The sequence below is a fragment of the Rhinoderma darwinii genome, chromosome 2, assembly GCF_050947455.1.
Source record: "Rhinoderma darwinii isolate aRhiDar2 chromosome 2, aRhiDar2.hap1, whole genome shotgun sequence".
Taxonomy (NCBI): Eukaryota; Metazoa; Chordata; class Amphibia; order Anura; family Rhinodermatidae; genus Rhinoderma; species Rhinoderma darwinii.
The window spans coordinates 309,265,407-309,281,785 of record NC_134688.1 but is presented as its reverse complement, the minus strand read 5'-3'; positions in this window follow the sequence as shown (position 1 = coordinate 309,281,785).

The following is a 16,379-nucleotide window of genomic DNA, read 5'->3' as shown; positions in this document are numbered from 1 at the left end:
GAGGGTATTATTCAGTAACAGTATGGGAGTATTATTCGGTAACAGTATGGAGGTATTATTCAGTAACAGTAAGGAGGTATTATTCAGTAACAGTATGGAGGTATTATTCAGTAACAGTACGGAGGTATTATTCAGTAACAGTATGCAGGTATTATTCAGTAACAGTATGGGTGTATTATTCAGTAACAGTATGGGGGTATTATTCAGTATCAGTATGGAGGTATTATTCAGTAACAGTATGGAGGTATTATTCAGTAACAGTATGGAGGTATTATTCAGTAATAGTATGGGGGTATTATTCAGTAACAGTATGGAGGTATTATTCAGTAACAGTATGGGTGTATTATTCAGTAACAGTATGGAGGTATTATTCAGTAACAGTATGGAGGTATTATTCAGTAACTGTATGGAGGTATTATTCAGTAACAGTATGGGGGTATTATTCAGTAACAGTATGGAGGTATTATTCAGTAACAGTATAAATGTATTATTCAGTAACAGTATGGGGGTATTATTCAGTAACAGTATGGAGGTATTATTCAGTAACAGTATAAATGTATTATTCAGTAACAGTATGGAGGTATTATTCAGTAACAGTATAAATGTATTATTCAGTAACAGTATGGAGGTATTATTCAGTAACAGTATGGGGGTATTATTCAGTAACAGTATGGAGGTATTATTCAGTAACAGTATGGAGGTATTATTCAGTAACAGTATGGGGGTATTATTCAGTAACAGTATGGAGGTATTATTCAGTAACAGTATGTTGGTATTATTCAGTAACAGTATGGAGGTATTATTCAGTAACAGTATAAATGTATTATTCAGTAACAGTATGGCAGTATTATTCAGTAACAGTATGGAGGTATTATTCAGTAACAGTATAAATGTATTATTCAGTAACAGTATGGAGGTATTATTCAGTAACAGTATAAATGTATTATTCAGTAACAGTATGGAGGTATTATTCAGTAACAGTATGGAGGTATTATTCAGTAACAGTATAAATGTATTATTCAGTAACAGTATGGCGGTATTATTCAGTAACAGTATGGGGGTATTATTCAGTAACAGTATGGAGGTATTATTCAGTAACAGTATGGGGGTATTATTCAGTAACAGTATGGGGGTATTATTCAGTAAAAGTATGGAGGTATTATTCAGTAACAGTATGGAGGTATTATTCAGTAACAGTATGGAGATATTATTCAGTAACAGTATGGAGGTATTATTCAGTAACAGTATGGGGGTATTATTCAGTAACAGTATGGGGATATTATTCAGTAACAGTATAAATGTATTATTCAGTAACAGTATGGGGGTATTATTCAGTAACAGTATGGAGGTATTATTCAGTAAAAGTATAAATGTATTATTCAGTAACAGTATGGAGGTATTAATCAGTAACAGTATGGAGGTATTATTCAGTAACAGTATGGAGGTATTATTCAGTAACAGTATGGAGGTATTATTCAGTAACACTATGGAGGTATTATTCAGTAACAGTATGGGGGTATTATTCAGTAACAGTATAAATGTATTATTCAGTAACAGTATGGGGGTATTATTCAGTAACAGTATGGGGGTATTATTCAGTAACAGTATGGAGGTATTATTCAGTAACAGTATAAATGTATTATTCAGTAACAGTATGGAGGTATTAATCAGTAACAGTATGGAGGTATTATTCAGTAACAGTATGGAGGTATTATTCAGTAACAGTATGGAGGTATTATTCAGTAACAGTATGGGGGTATTATTCAGTAACAGTATGGAGGTATTATTCAGTAACAGTATGGAGGTATTATTCAGTAACAGTATGGAGGTATTATTCAGTAACAGTATAAATGTATTATTCAGTAACAGTATGGCGGTATTATTCAGTAACAGTATGGAGGTATTATTCAGTAACAGTATAAATGTATTATTCAGTAACAGTATGGAGGTATTATTCAGTAACAGTATACATGTATTATTCAGTAACAGTATAAATGTATTATTCAGTAACAGTATGGAGGTATTATTCAGTAACAGTATAAATGTATTATTCAGTAACAGTATGGCGGTATTATTCAGTAACATTATGGGGGTATTATTCAGTAACAGTATGGAGGTATTATTCAGTAACAGTATGGGGGTATTATTCAGTAACAGTATGGGGGTATTATTCAGTAATAGTATGGAGGTATTATTCAGTAACAGTATGGAGGTATTATTCAGTAACAGTATGGAGGTATTATTCAGTAACAGTATGGAGGTATTATTCAGTAACAGTATGGAGGTATTATTCAGTAACAGTATGGAGGTATTATTCAGTAACAGTATAAATGTATTATTCAGTAACAGTATGGCGGTATTATTCAGTAACAGTATGGAGGTATTATTCAGTAACAGTATAAATGTATTATTCAGTAACAGTATGGAGGTATTATTCAGTAACAGTATAAATGTATTATTCAGTAACAGTATGGAGGTATTATTCAGTAACAGTATGGAGGTATTATTCAGTAACAGTATAAATGTATTATTCAGTAACAGTATGGCGGTATTATTCAGTAACAGTATGGGGGTATTATTCAGTAACAGTATGGAGGTATTATTCAGTAACAGTATGGGGGTATTATTCAGTAACAGTATGGGGGTATTATTCAGTAACAGTATGGAGGTATTATTCAGTAACAGTATGGAGGTATTATTCAGTAACAGTATAGAGATATTATTCAGTAACAGTATGGGGGTATTATTCAGTAACACTATGGAGGTATTATTCAGTAACAGTATGGGGGTATTATTCAGTAACAGTATAAATGTATTATTCAGTAACAGTATGGGGGTATTATTCAGTAACAGTATGGGGGTATTATTCAGTAACAGTATGGAGGTATTATTCAGTAACAGTATAAATGTATTATTCAGTAACAGTATGGAGGTATTATTCAGTAACAGTATGGGGGTATTATTCAGTAACAGTATGGAGGTATTATTCAGTAACAGTATGGAGGTATTATTCAGTAACAGTATGGGGGTATTATTCAGTAACAGTATGGAGGTATTATTCAGTAACAGTATGGAGGTATTATTCAGTAACAGTATGGAGGTATTATTCAGTAACAGTATAAATGTATTATTCAGTAACAGTATGGCAGTATTATTCAGTAACAGTATGGAGGTATTATTCAGTAACAGTATGGAGGTATTATTGAGTAACAGTATGGAGGTATTATTGAGTAACAGTATAAATGTATTATTCAGTAACAGTATGGAGGTATTATTCAGTAACAGTATGGAGGTATTATTCAGTAACAGTATAAATGTATTATTCAGTAACAGTATGGCGGTATTATTCAGTAACAGTATGGGGGTATTATTCAGTAACAGTATGGAGGTATTATTCAGTAACAGTATGGGGGTATTATTCAGTAACAGTATGGGGGTATTATTCAGTAATAGTATGGAGGTATTATTCAGTAACAGTATGGAGGTATTATTCAGTAACAGTATGGAGGTATTATTCAGTAACAGTATGGAGGTATTATTCAGTAACAGTATGGAGGTATTATTCAGTAACAGTATGGAGGTATTATTCAGTAACAGTATAAATGTATTATTCAGTAACTGTATGGGGTATTATTCAGTAGCAGTATGGCGGTATTATTGGTAATGTTGGTCTTACAATCTATGTACATTACTGTGGTGGGGGCTGTGGGGAAGTGTGAGTGGCAGCGGATGATCAGGCTAAGAGACAGTCCGCAGAGTGGTATGTGATGTACTTTGACATGTAGGTGATAATTACGTGCGGGATGTGGGTCCATATCTTGTGGACCGCACAGGGCCAAAGATCATATTAATCCACCACTGGCATCGAGCCAGCACAGGCAGACCACAACAATACAGCAGGTAGAGCAAAGAAACCAGCCCAGGACGTGCCGCTTCAAAACAGCGCTAAGCGCGATCCGTCCTGGACTGGCCTGAATGTAATTGCAGAGAGTTTCGCGGCAAATGAGACTGGCTGCCGAGGAGAGATATGGGGCTGTGCAGACTGTACTATTTGCACTGCACTGATTGGCAGTAAGAATAATTCTTTAAATATTTTCCATACTTCAAACAGCACTTTAAGGCTATGTTCACACTGAGTTTTTTTTTTTTTTGAGGCAAATTTTGTCCTTCCTGCACGTCGTTTGCCGCGATTTTCACCGCGTTTTTCGCTCACGGCCATTGAGTGCTACGGGCAAAAAACTCACCGAAATACCCTCTCTCTGCCTCCCATTGATGTCAATAGGAGGTCAGAGGCGTAAACGTGCGAAGATAGGGCATGTCCCTTCTTTCTCGGGAGGCATTTTCGGCTGGTTTTTGACGAGTTTTGCGGAGCGGTTTCCGCGCCTAACAAATAAACATCAAATGTTTTCCTATTTAAAAAATGTATATATTCCGTGTTTGATGTGTAAAGTTAGGAATAAGAAAACTCCGATAGATTTGTGGGGGGGGGGCGCCTTTTTATAGTTCGCCTCAGGCGGCAGACGGGCTAGGTTCACCCCTGTCTACAAGTACACCCAGATCCTTCTCAACAAGTGACTCCCCCAGTATAGCACCCCTAGGACATATGATGCATGCAGACTGTTGGTACCCAGATACATAAGTTTGCAGAGGGCTCTCCAGAATTTTGAAGTAAATTGTACACACCGATCAGACACGATATAGAGGGGCAGTCCATGCAAACGAAAGATATGCTGTATGAATAGATGTGTTGCCAAGGTTCATCAGAAAAGGGCAGAAGCTGAAGCAGGCCAGCAGGCTTGGAATGTGTGGACTTGTCTTGGGCACAATTAGTACAAGAAGCAACATAGTCGACAACATCTCTAGGCAGCGTGGGCCACCAATAATGATGAGATATAATGTCCCGTGTCTTACGAACACCACAGTGCTCGGCCAGTTTGGAATTGTGTTCCCAGAGAAGAATCCTCTTCCTGTCTGCAGGATGAACAAAAGTCTTTCCAGGATGAATGCTTTCATTTGCAGCGTAAACACGGCAATAATCAGGAAAGGATCTATGATATATTGGGGAGTCTCCTCAGTGTAATCCTTCTCAAATGACCAAGATAGATCATTGGCCCTCACATTTTTATCTGCAGGGTGGAAGTGGAGCAGAAACTAGAACCCGGCGAAAAACAGCGTCCATCTTGCTTGACGAGGATTTAATCGTTGCGCAGACTAAAGGAACGTGAGATTCTTGTGGTCCGTATAGATGATGATGGGGTAAGTAGCGCCCTCCAGCAGATGTCTCCATTCCACCATGGACAACTTAACAAGAAAATACTCCCAATCCACAATGGAGTAGTTGCGCTCTGCAGGAGAGAACAGTTAGGAGAAGAAGCAACAAACCACTGCCTTACCCTTGGAATTTCTTTAAAACAGTAGTGCTCCAGCACCAACGGAAGAAGCATCTACCTCTAGTAAGAACTGTCAAGACACGTCAAGATGATGAAAAACTGAAGTTGAAGTGAAGGTGCTTGAGACTCGAAAATGCTGACTCTGCCTCCTGGGGGATCAAACCTTGGTGTTAAACCCCTTCTTAGTGAGAGCAGAGATTGGAGCAGTCAGTGACGAGAAATTTGGGATAAACTGCCGGTAATAATTTGCGAATCCCAGAAATCGCAGAATGGCCCGAAGGCCCTGTAGACAAGGTCACTCTATGATGGATTTCACCTTCTCTAGATCCATCTCAAGTCCCCGATTGGAGACAATGTAGCCCAGGAGTTCCTCTCGAACATACACTTTGAGTTTCGTGTATAGGCGATTCCCCCTTAACCGCGACAGCACTTGGCGAACATGCTTCGATTTGTCGTCAGATCTGGTGAATAGATGAGGATGGCTCCACGAATTTGATCATAGAGCTCTGAGATTAGCGGCAAAGGGTACTTATTTTTGACCATGATCTGATTCAAGCCACGGTAATCGATACATGGTCAAAGTGATTCATCCTTTTCTTTAACGAAGAAGAATCCGGCTTTGGCCGGAAAAGAAGATTTACAGATAAACCCCCTCTCAAGTTTCTCCTTGATGTAAGCTGACTTGGCTTGGGTCTCTGGCAAGCAGAGGGGAAAGACCTGTTCACGAGGGGGTTAGACGTCTGGAAGCAGTTCAATAGGACAATCGTAGGCGATGGAAAGGAAGAACCTCTGCCTGCTTTAAGCTGGTATAATGTGTGGGTAGTCCAGAGAGTGACCGAGAATGTGGAGGCAAAAGAGGACAAACCTGTGGCAGGCAGTGATGAAGACACTTGGATCCCCATTGGAGGATCCCTCCAGAACTCCTAATTTAGACAAAGCCAGGGCAGACCCAACAGAATAGGGCTGATAGATTTTGGCAAGACGAAGATGGCAATCTGTTTAGAGTGGAGGCTTCCGACTTGTAGTTGGTTCCGTGATTGACAGAATAAGATTGAGCAGTGGTTGCTCATTCACAGAGGAGACTGCCAGGGGTCTCTAAAGAGGAAACGTGGCCAGATGGAGATGATCTACTAGGTCCTGCTGAGTCCAAATAATATATAGTTTCCCAGCTTTTGTGGACACTGATGCACAAAATGGCCTTTGTGGCCACAATACAGAAACAGACCTGAAGAGCGTCTGCACTGTTTCTCCTGATTGAAAAACTTTAGTCTGTCCACCTGCATTGGCTCTTCAGGTGGAAAAACTGGAGAAGGTGGTAGAGGTCTCTGGAACATGGGTGCCAGTCTATAGGGCTATCTATTCTGGCGAACCTCCTGAGCACGTTTCTGGATTCTCATGTCGATCCGGATCGCCAACAGGAAAAGGGCGTCCAGAGTGGAAGGAAGGTCACGAGCTACAAGCTCATTATTGATGTATGGAGACAGTCCTTGCCAGAAAGTCACCACCAAGGCCTCATTATTCCACGCCAGCTCCACTGTCAGTGTACGGATGGAGATGACGTATGCCCCTACAGTCAATTCCCCTTGTTTGAGGGTCAGTAGTGAGGCAGCGTCAGAAGTTGTTCGACTTATAGTGAAGGAAATAAGTATTTGATCCCTTGCTGATTTTCTAAGTTTGCCCACTGTCAAAGTCATGAACAGTCTAGAATTTTTAGGCTAGGTTAATTTTAACGGTGAGAGATAGATTATATAAGAAAAAAAAACAGAAAATCACATAGTCAAAATTATATATATTTATTTACATGGTGCACAGAGAAATAAGTATTTGATCCCCTACCAACCATTAAGAGTTCAGCCTCCTCCAGACCAGTTACACGCTCCAAATCAACTTGGTGCCTGCATTAAAGACAGCTGTCTTAAATGGTCACCTGTATAAAAGACTCCTGTCCACAGACTCAATTAATCAGTCTGACTCTAACCTCTACAACATGGGCAAGACCAAAGAGCTTTCTAAGGATGCCAGGGACAAGATCATAGACCTGCACAAGGCTGGAATGGGCAACAAAACCATAAGTAAGACGCTGGGTGAGAAGGAGACAACTGTCGGTGCAATAGTAAGAAAATGGAAGACATACAAAAGCTCAGCCGAAAACTACACGGGGGGAACATGTTAATGATCTCAAGGCAGCTGCGACCACAGTCACCAAGAAAAACATTGGTAACACATTACGCCGTAATGGATTAAAATCCTGCAGTGCCCGCAAGGTCCCCCTGTTCATGAAAGCACATGTACAGGCCCGTCTGAAGTTTACAAATGAACATCTGGATGATTCTGAGAGTGATTGGGAGAAGGTGCTGTGGTCAGATGAGACTAAAATTGAGCTCTTTGGCATTAACTCAACTCGCCATTTTTGGAGGAAGAGAAATGCTGCCTATGACCCAAAGAACACCGTCCCCACTGTCAAGCATGGAGGTGGAAACATTATGTTTTGGGGCTGTTTCTCTGCTAAGGGAACAGGACTACTTCACCGCATCAATGGGAGAATGGATGGAGCCATGTACTGTCAAATCCTGAGTGACAACCTCCTTCCCTCCACCAGGACATTAAAAATGGCTCGTGGCTGGGTCTTCCAGCACGACAATGACCCGAAACATACAGTCAAGGCAACAAAGGAGTGGCTCAAAAAGAAGCACATTAAGGTCATGGAGTGGCCTAGCCAGTCTCCAGACCTTAATCCCATCGAAAACTTATGGAGGGAGCTGAAGATCCGAGTTGCCAAGCGACAGTCTTGAAATCTTAATGATTTACAGATGATCTGCAAAGAGGAGTGGGCCAAAATTCCATCTAACATGTGTGCAAACCTCATCATCAACTACAAAAAACGTCTGACTGCTGTGCTTGCCAACAAGGGTTTTGCCACCAAGTATTAAGTCTTGTTTGGCAAAGGGATCAAATACTTATTTCTCTGTGCACAATGCAAATAAATATATATAATTTTGACAATGTGATTTTCTGTTTTTCTTTTATATAATCTATATCTCACTGTTAAAATTAACCTAGCCTAAAAATTCTAGACTGTTCATGTCTTTGACAGTGGGTAAACTTACAAAATCAGCAAGGGATCAAATACTTATTTCCTTCACTGTAGATCATTGAACACCTTACAGAAAGTCTCTAGAAATAGTTACAGATCAGAAAACTCCAGGCCCTCTCATTAGAAGAAGGGGTTTGTCTATGCCAGGGCTTTGCCAGAGAGGAAAGAAATAATAAAAACAACTTTGGCCTCATCAGAGGGGAAGAGGTAAGAACGTAACCTGAAATGGATAGTTGTAACGTCCGTGGTCGCTGACCACGAACTCCTTCCATCCAGTTGACGCCCTTCTCTCAAGAGATGTCTGCACATACGGCTGTCCTGCTCCACAGTGACCCCCAGGGTGCGCTCACGAGCTCAGTCCAGACTTGACAAGCCAGAGAGCACACATGTTGGTAGTTGAGCTGATTGCTTCAGAGCACCCTGGGCTATAAGAAGGTCCCAGCCCCATCCTCCCACGCCTGAGTTTTTTGTGTATTCCTAGTCCGTTTATGTGATGGCCTCCTAGTGTGTTACCTGTACCTGTTCCTGTACTTGTTCCTGTACCTGTACCTGTTCCAGTTCCTGTTCTTAGCATTCCATACCTTACAGGTCGAGCATTGTGCTGTGCCAAAGTCATGTCGTGCTGTATCCACGTCTGACCTGCTTCACCTCGCCTGACGTCTGCCTGCTGCCTAGTCGCAGCCGAGCCTGCCCTGCTGCTGTCTGAGCTGCCAAAGGTACCTATACGAGCTATAGACTTTCTTCTGCGCCCTGTTGGCCAGCTGTCTTACCGCCACGGTGGTACGGCCCAGTGTGTCCACAGACCCTTCGTGAAAGTAAACTCAGGCCATGGACCCCGCTGGTTGATCCAAGACCATGACGACGTCACAGGAGATGCGGGCAGATATGCTGGACCTCCGATCTCGACAGGACCAACTCCTCCAGGCTTTAAAATATTCTTGTACGTCAGCAGGAAGCACAAGCTGCCGTTCCTCCTACTACACCTCCTGGGAGTGTTGATCCTCAGACTACACCTCCTGGCAGTGTCGACCCGCGTTTTTCTTTGCCACTTCCGGACCGCTATGATGGAGACGCAGGTACCTGTCGTGGATTTTTGAACCAGTGCCAGATCCATTTCAGCCTGTATACTAGGACATTTTCATCTGACGGTGCAAGGGTCGCTTTCATCATCTCTCTCCTCACTGGCAAGGCTCTTGCATGGGCGAAACCTATCTGGAAGAAATAAGGACCAGAGACCTGTGACTTCCAAGCCTTCCACCGGACTTTTCACATGGTGTTTGAGGAGCCTGGACGGGTCTCATCTGCAGCGGCTTCCTTGATTAAACTCCGTGAGTGAGTACGCCATCAACTTCCGCACCCTGGCGGGAGAACTGTTATGGAACAATGAGGCCCTGGTGGCTGCATTCTGCACTCTGTCCGCCCGGATTGATATGTGGATCCAAGAACGCCTCCATGAGGTTCGTCGGGAGGGTTGGCCTTCCTAGTCTGGTCCCTACTTTGCAGCAACCCATGCTGTCCTCAGATGTCGATCCTCCTAAGAAGTCTGTGATGATGGACAAGATTAAGCTATCCACCCAGGAGAGACAACGCAGACGCACTTCGGGACTCTGTGTATATTGCGGCCTCAGTGGTCATCTTATGTGCCTGGGTCCCCAAAGATCCCAAAGCCTAGGGTTGCTAGGAGAGGCAACCTTGGGTAAGAGAGGACTTCTGTCTAAATTGTCTATACCAGTGACCATAGTGTCCGGCGAGAGAACGCATCAGGTCTCTACGTATCTGGACTATGAATCCGCTGCTAATTTCATCTGTAGAGACCTGGTGGATCTTCTTAGATTACCCACCACCCTGGAGAGGCCATTGATGGTTGCATCACTGAATGGACTCCCTCTGCCAGACCCAGTTATAGCTGTGACCAAGCCCCTGAGGCTCCAAGTGGGAGCTCTTCACTCAGATCTCCTGTCGTTCTATGTCCTGTCCAAAGCCGTTGATCCTGTGTTGGTGGGCCTGCCTTGGCTCCGACTACATGCCCCAGTCTTGGACTGGAATTCTGGAGTGTTAAAGCCGATGCCTGGTGCAGATTCGTTCGGCTTAGCCTTTGCTGCTTCGTCATTGGCAGGATTGCCGAGGCATTATGCTGCATTTTCGTACGTCTTCAGCAAGAGGGAGGCGGAGACATTGCCTCCACATCGGGCGTATGACTGCCATATCGAATTGATTCCTGATGCATCCCTTCCTCATGGTAGGGTATATCCTCTTTCCTTGCCAGAAACTCTGTCCATATCTGCCTATGTGAAAGATAACTTGGAGAGGGGCTTCATACAGAAGTCTTCCTCCCTGGCAAGAGCCGGGCTCTTCTTCGTCAAAAAGAAGGATGTTCTCTTCGTCCTTGTATTGACTACCGAGGTCTCAACCAGATCACTGTGAAAAATAAATATCCGTTGCCACTGATCTCAGAACTGTTTGATCGTATACGTGGTGCCAAGATGTTTTCCAAACTAGACCTGCGTGGGGCTTACAACGTAGTTCGACTTCGCCACGGTGATGAATGGAAGACTGTATTTAACACCCGTGATGGACACTATGAATATCTAGTCATGCACTTCGGCCTGCGTAATGCTCCTGCGGTATTCCAGGAGTTTGTTAATGACATTTTCCATGACCTCCTCTGTGTTTGTGTAGTAGTCTACCTTGATGATATCTTGATTTTTTTTCTCCAGATCCTTTGACGCATCAGAGACATGTCCGTCAAGTTTTGCTGGCTGCGGTTAAGTGAGAATTGTCTGTATGCTAAGTTGGAAAAGTGCGTGTTTGAAAAAGATGCCTACCCTTCCTGGGCTATATTGTCTCGAATCGAGATGGATCTTGAAAAGGTAGTCTGTCCTGGAATGGCCACGCCCTCAGCGCATTCTTGGATTCGCCAATTTTATTCCAAACTTCTTCTCACTGTCTTCTCCTATCTCTAACCTCACTAAGAAGGGCATGAACGCCAAGGTGTGGACTCCTGAGGCAGAGTCCGCATTCAATAGCCTGAAGAGTGCCTTCACGTCAGCCTCTATCCTCCATCATCCAGACGTCTCTCTACAGTTCTCATTGGAGGTGAACGCATCCTCTGTCGGTGCTGGTGCACTCCTGTTTCAGAAAGGCTCCAAGGGCAAGTCAATGGTATGTGGATATTTTTCTAAGCTCTTCTCTTCCGCATAACACAACTACTCGATTGGGGATCGGGAGTTACTGGCCATCAAATTGGCTCAGCCGACAATAATGTGAGGGCCGATGCCTTTTGAGACCGAAGACACCATGGAGATTCCACAGAACATCATTGATCCGTCTTGCATTGTCCCTGTCAATCCCCTGCAAGTTGCGGACATTCCTCCAGGGAGGACTTTTGTGTGCCTGGCTGACCGTGGATGAATCCTCCGCTGGGTACACTCCTCTAGACTGGCAGGTCACGCAATGACCCGTAAGACTCGGGATCTGATTGCTCGTCATTTCTGGTGGCCCACGCTGCCCAAGGACATTATAGACTTTGCTTCTTCCTGTTCTGTATGTGCAGCCAACAAGGTCTCTTACTCCAGAACTGCTGGTCTGCTCCAGACATTGCCTGTGCCCAATGCTCCCTGGCAGCATATAGCTATGCACTTTATTACGGACCTGCCTCTCTCTGCCGGTGGTGGATCGATTTTCAAAGATGGCCCACTTCGTTCCTCTGACCGGTCTTCCTTCTGCTCATCTGCTGGCCAAGCTGTTCATCCAACACATCTTCCGTCTGCATGGCTTGCCACAACATATTGTGTTTGATCGGGGGGTTCAGTTCACCTCGAAGTTCTGGTGTGCCCTCTGCGGACTCCTAGGTATAAAGTTGGACTTTTCCTCGGCCTACCATCCTCAGTCCAATGGTCAGGTCGAGAGGATCAATCAGATCTTGGAGAACTACCTACGCCACTTCATCTCCAAGCAGCATGATGACTGGGTGCAGTTGCTTCCGTGGGCTGAGTTCTCTTACAAAAATCATACCAGCGTGTCCACACAGAAGACACCATTTCTTATTGTCTATGGCCAACACCCACGAATTCCTCTCCTGGTCCCTGTTACGTCTGAGGTGCCAGCTGCTAACACGTTTTTGGGGACTTTCTGCAGATCTGGCAGCAGACTCGATCCTCCATCCTGCTGGCGGTGGATCGCATGAAGCGGAAGGCGGACACAAGGAGAAGAGAAACCCCTCAGTTTCTTATTGGCACAAAGGTCTGGCTGTCCTCCAGGAATATTCGACTGAGGGTGCCGTCGTACAAATTTGCTCCCAGGTTCCACAGACCCTTTGAGATCCTGCAGCAGATCAACCCTGTCGCCTACAAGCTTCGGCTGCCTCCTTCCTCAATATCCCCAACTCCTTCCATGTTTCTCTCCTGAAGCCAGTGGTTCTGAACCACTTTACCAAGACTCCAAGCCCTGCGGTTGCCTTCAGCGGCCCTTCAGACACCTTTGAGGTTAAGGAGATCTTGGACATTAAAAAAGCAAGAAGAGGAACCTTTTATTTAGTAGATTGGAAGGGGTTTGGTCCTGAAGAAAGGTCTTGGGAGCCAGAGGAGAACCTCAATGCCCCTGCTGTTCTGAAGAAGTTTCTCTCGCGCTCTGGTCCCAAGAAGAGGGAGCGTAAGAGGGGGGATACTGTAATGTCCATGGTCTCTGACCACGAACTACTTCCATCCAGTCGACGCCCTTCTCTCAAGAGATGTCTGCACATATGGCCATCCTGCTCCACAGTGACCACCAGGGTGCGCTCACGAGCTCAGTCCAGACTTGACAAGCCAGAGCGCACGCATGTTGGTAGTTGAGCTGATTGCTTCAGTGCACCCTGGGCTATAAGAAGGTCCTAGCCACATCCTCCCAGGCCTGAGCTTTGTTGTGTATTCCTACTCTGTCTATCTGATGGCCTCCTAGTGTGTTACCTGTACCTCTTCCTGTACCTGTGCCTGTACCTGTTCCTGTACCTGTTCCAGTTCCTGTTCCTAGCATTCCTGGTCGAGTACTGTGCTGTGCCAAAGTCGTGTCGTGCTGTATCCACGTCTGACCTGCTTCACCTCGCCTGACGTCTGCCTGCTGCCTAGTCCCAGCCGAGCCTGCCCTGCTGCTGTCTGGGCTGCCACAGGTACCTATACAAACTATAGATTAGTTACAAGGTTCGTATAGCACTAGGTAATGGTGTGGGTGCATGAGTAGGGGCCAAACCCGATCCAGTAAAGAAACTTAGTACTATGCACACCAATATGGAATTATTTATCCAAGTAATTAATTTATTTATTTGTAGCCAATGACAGTGCAACGTTTCGGTCAAAACCTTGACCTTCCTCAGGCACTTTAGTCAATGCTGGTCCTGCGTGGCTGGCGCTGTAAGATTGGCGGGTAACCGCTGTGTGAGGCGCATACAGCGGTTAACCGCCAATCTTACAGCGCCAGCCACGCAGGACCAGCATTGACTAAAGTGCCTGAGGAAGGTCAAGGTTTTGACCGAAACGTCTCACTGTCACTGGCTACAAATAAATTAATTAATTACTTGGATAAATAATTCCATATTGGTGTGCATAGTACTTCGTTTCTATACAAACTATAGACTTTCACCTCCGCCCTGTTGGCCCGCTGCCTTACCGCCAAGGTGGTATGGCCCAGTGGGTCCACAGACTATTTGTGACAATAGTACATTGATTGATGAACCCTCTGCAATTCTTGGGATCCCCGTCATAGCGAGGAGGTAGAATTTACGAAATTGCAGGGCCAAGGTGAGAAGGAAGGATAGCAGGTGGTGGAGCAGCAGAAACAGCCGGGGGAGGTGCAAGAGTATGATCCAAATGACTTATTATGTTTACCGCCTGTAATAGTTAAACTTGACGTGGAAGTCACGAATGTCTGTTTGCATAATTTGAATGGTGAACTTGGGTTCGCCAGCATGTTCCATGGCCTGAGCATACTGTCAAGATTCTGGGGTATGTGGACCCACTAGACCGCTCCACCATAGTGGAGTGGCAGCTCATCAAACAACAGTCAATGAAAAGTCTTTATCACAAAATTACCTGTATGAGAGTTGGGGTAGACACGAGATGTAGCAGACGCTTTGGCACAGATGATTCGTGGCACAGATTTTGCTTGGCGTGGCAGATGACACTTGGCGTGGCAGATAGACTAAACTCGACTCCAACACTAGACTTTAGCTCAGGAATAAACCCTGTTACAGGATACAGGAAGCAGAATACGGGAACACTGGGAATAGGATACAACTAAGGGCCAATTTGCTTTAAACAAACATGGGAAGACAACAACAACGCTCAGGCACAGGAAGGGGGCAGAACAGACTTATACAGCACAGCGTGCACAGGGATAGGTTGGGGAAGATTCTAATGGTGCATGAGCTGGTCCTTTAAGAGGACATCAGGGCACGCGCACAAACTATACGGGAGCGAGCAGTGGATGGGAGCAGTACATTCCGGTGTCCTCGAGGAGGAGGACGCCGGCGCACAAGTAACAGATGCTGGCAGCTGCTAGGAGAAGCCGGATAACGTAGAATGGCGGCCGCCAGTGCTACAGTAGGTTTGGTGTGTTTTAATCTTTTTGTCTCTTTTTTTTGGCGAAAAAATAAAAACGTTACGGCTCTTCAAATATGGAGACACAAAAACAAATAATTTTGAAAAAAAAGCGTTTTTACTGTGTAAAAGTAGTAAAACATACAAAAACTATACAAATTTGGTATCGTTGCAATCGTAACAACCCGCTGAATAAAGTTATTGTTTTATTTATATCACACGGTAAACGGTGTAGATTTAAGCCGCGAAAAAGCGTTGCGAAAATGTCAGGTTTTTTTCTATTGCCCCCCAAAAAAAAGTTAATAAAAGTTAATCAATAAATAATATGTGCCTCAAAATGGTGCTATTAAAAAATACAACTTGTCCCGCAAAAAACAAGACCTTATACAGCTATGTCGACGCAAAAATAAAAAGGTTATAGCTCTTGGAATGCGACGATGGAAAAACTTAAAAAATGGCTTGGTCATTAAGGCTAAAAATAGGCTGGTCATTAAGGGGTTAAACATAATATTAACATTTTTTATTAGATGCTTACGTCAGACTGCACCTGCACTTGCAATACAATGCTATCTCTATGAGCTGTTGTTTCTCATGAAATACCACATCAGTATCCATTGGTAATTACAAGGTTAATGCCATGGTGCTGTTCTGAATCCATCAAATGATGAGAGGCAAGCTGTGACTGACTGATTTACATTCTTGGGTTCCAATTAACGACACAAACAGTGTTGCATGCTGCACTATTCTTGCTATTACATTTAATGGAAATCCTGGTGGAATGTCTCAGCGCAATTGTGAGCATAGCCTAAAATGAGGAAAATTTTCTTCTGTGTCATGTTTTTTTTTTGCCTACCTTTGGATGAACACTACTATAAGACAATGGTTTCAACTATATAGACTTTAACTTTTTTAAGCTTTACTAACTATGGCACGGTACCACAGACCTCTGACTTCCTGCCAGCGTCTCCCTCCTAGGAGACGCCAGCACTCGCGGCCATCCTGCTCTGTCCTGTACTCTAGGGTGCATGCGCGCTCGGTCCCGCCTTAAAGGGCGCGCACATGTTAATCTTCCCTGACCAATCTCCAGATCACCCTGGACTATAAAAAGCGCACTGCCCTTCCACTCCTTACCTGAGCATTGTTGTTGTCTATCCATTTTAGTTCTGCAAATGGTCCCTTAGTTGTATCCTGCTCCCAGTGTTCCCTTGCCCTGCTACCTGTATCCTGTATCCCGTGTTGTTTGTTCCTTTGCCTTATCTAGTGTTGGAGTCATGTTGTGTCATCTGCCATGCCTGCTGTCATACACCATGTCTGGTGTCAGCT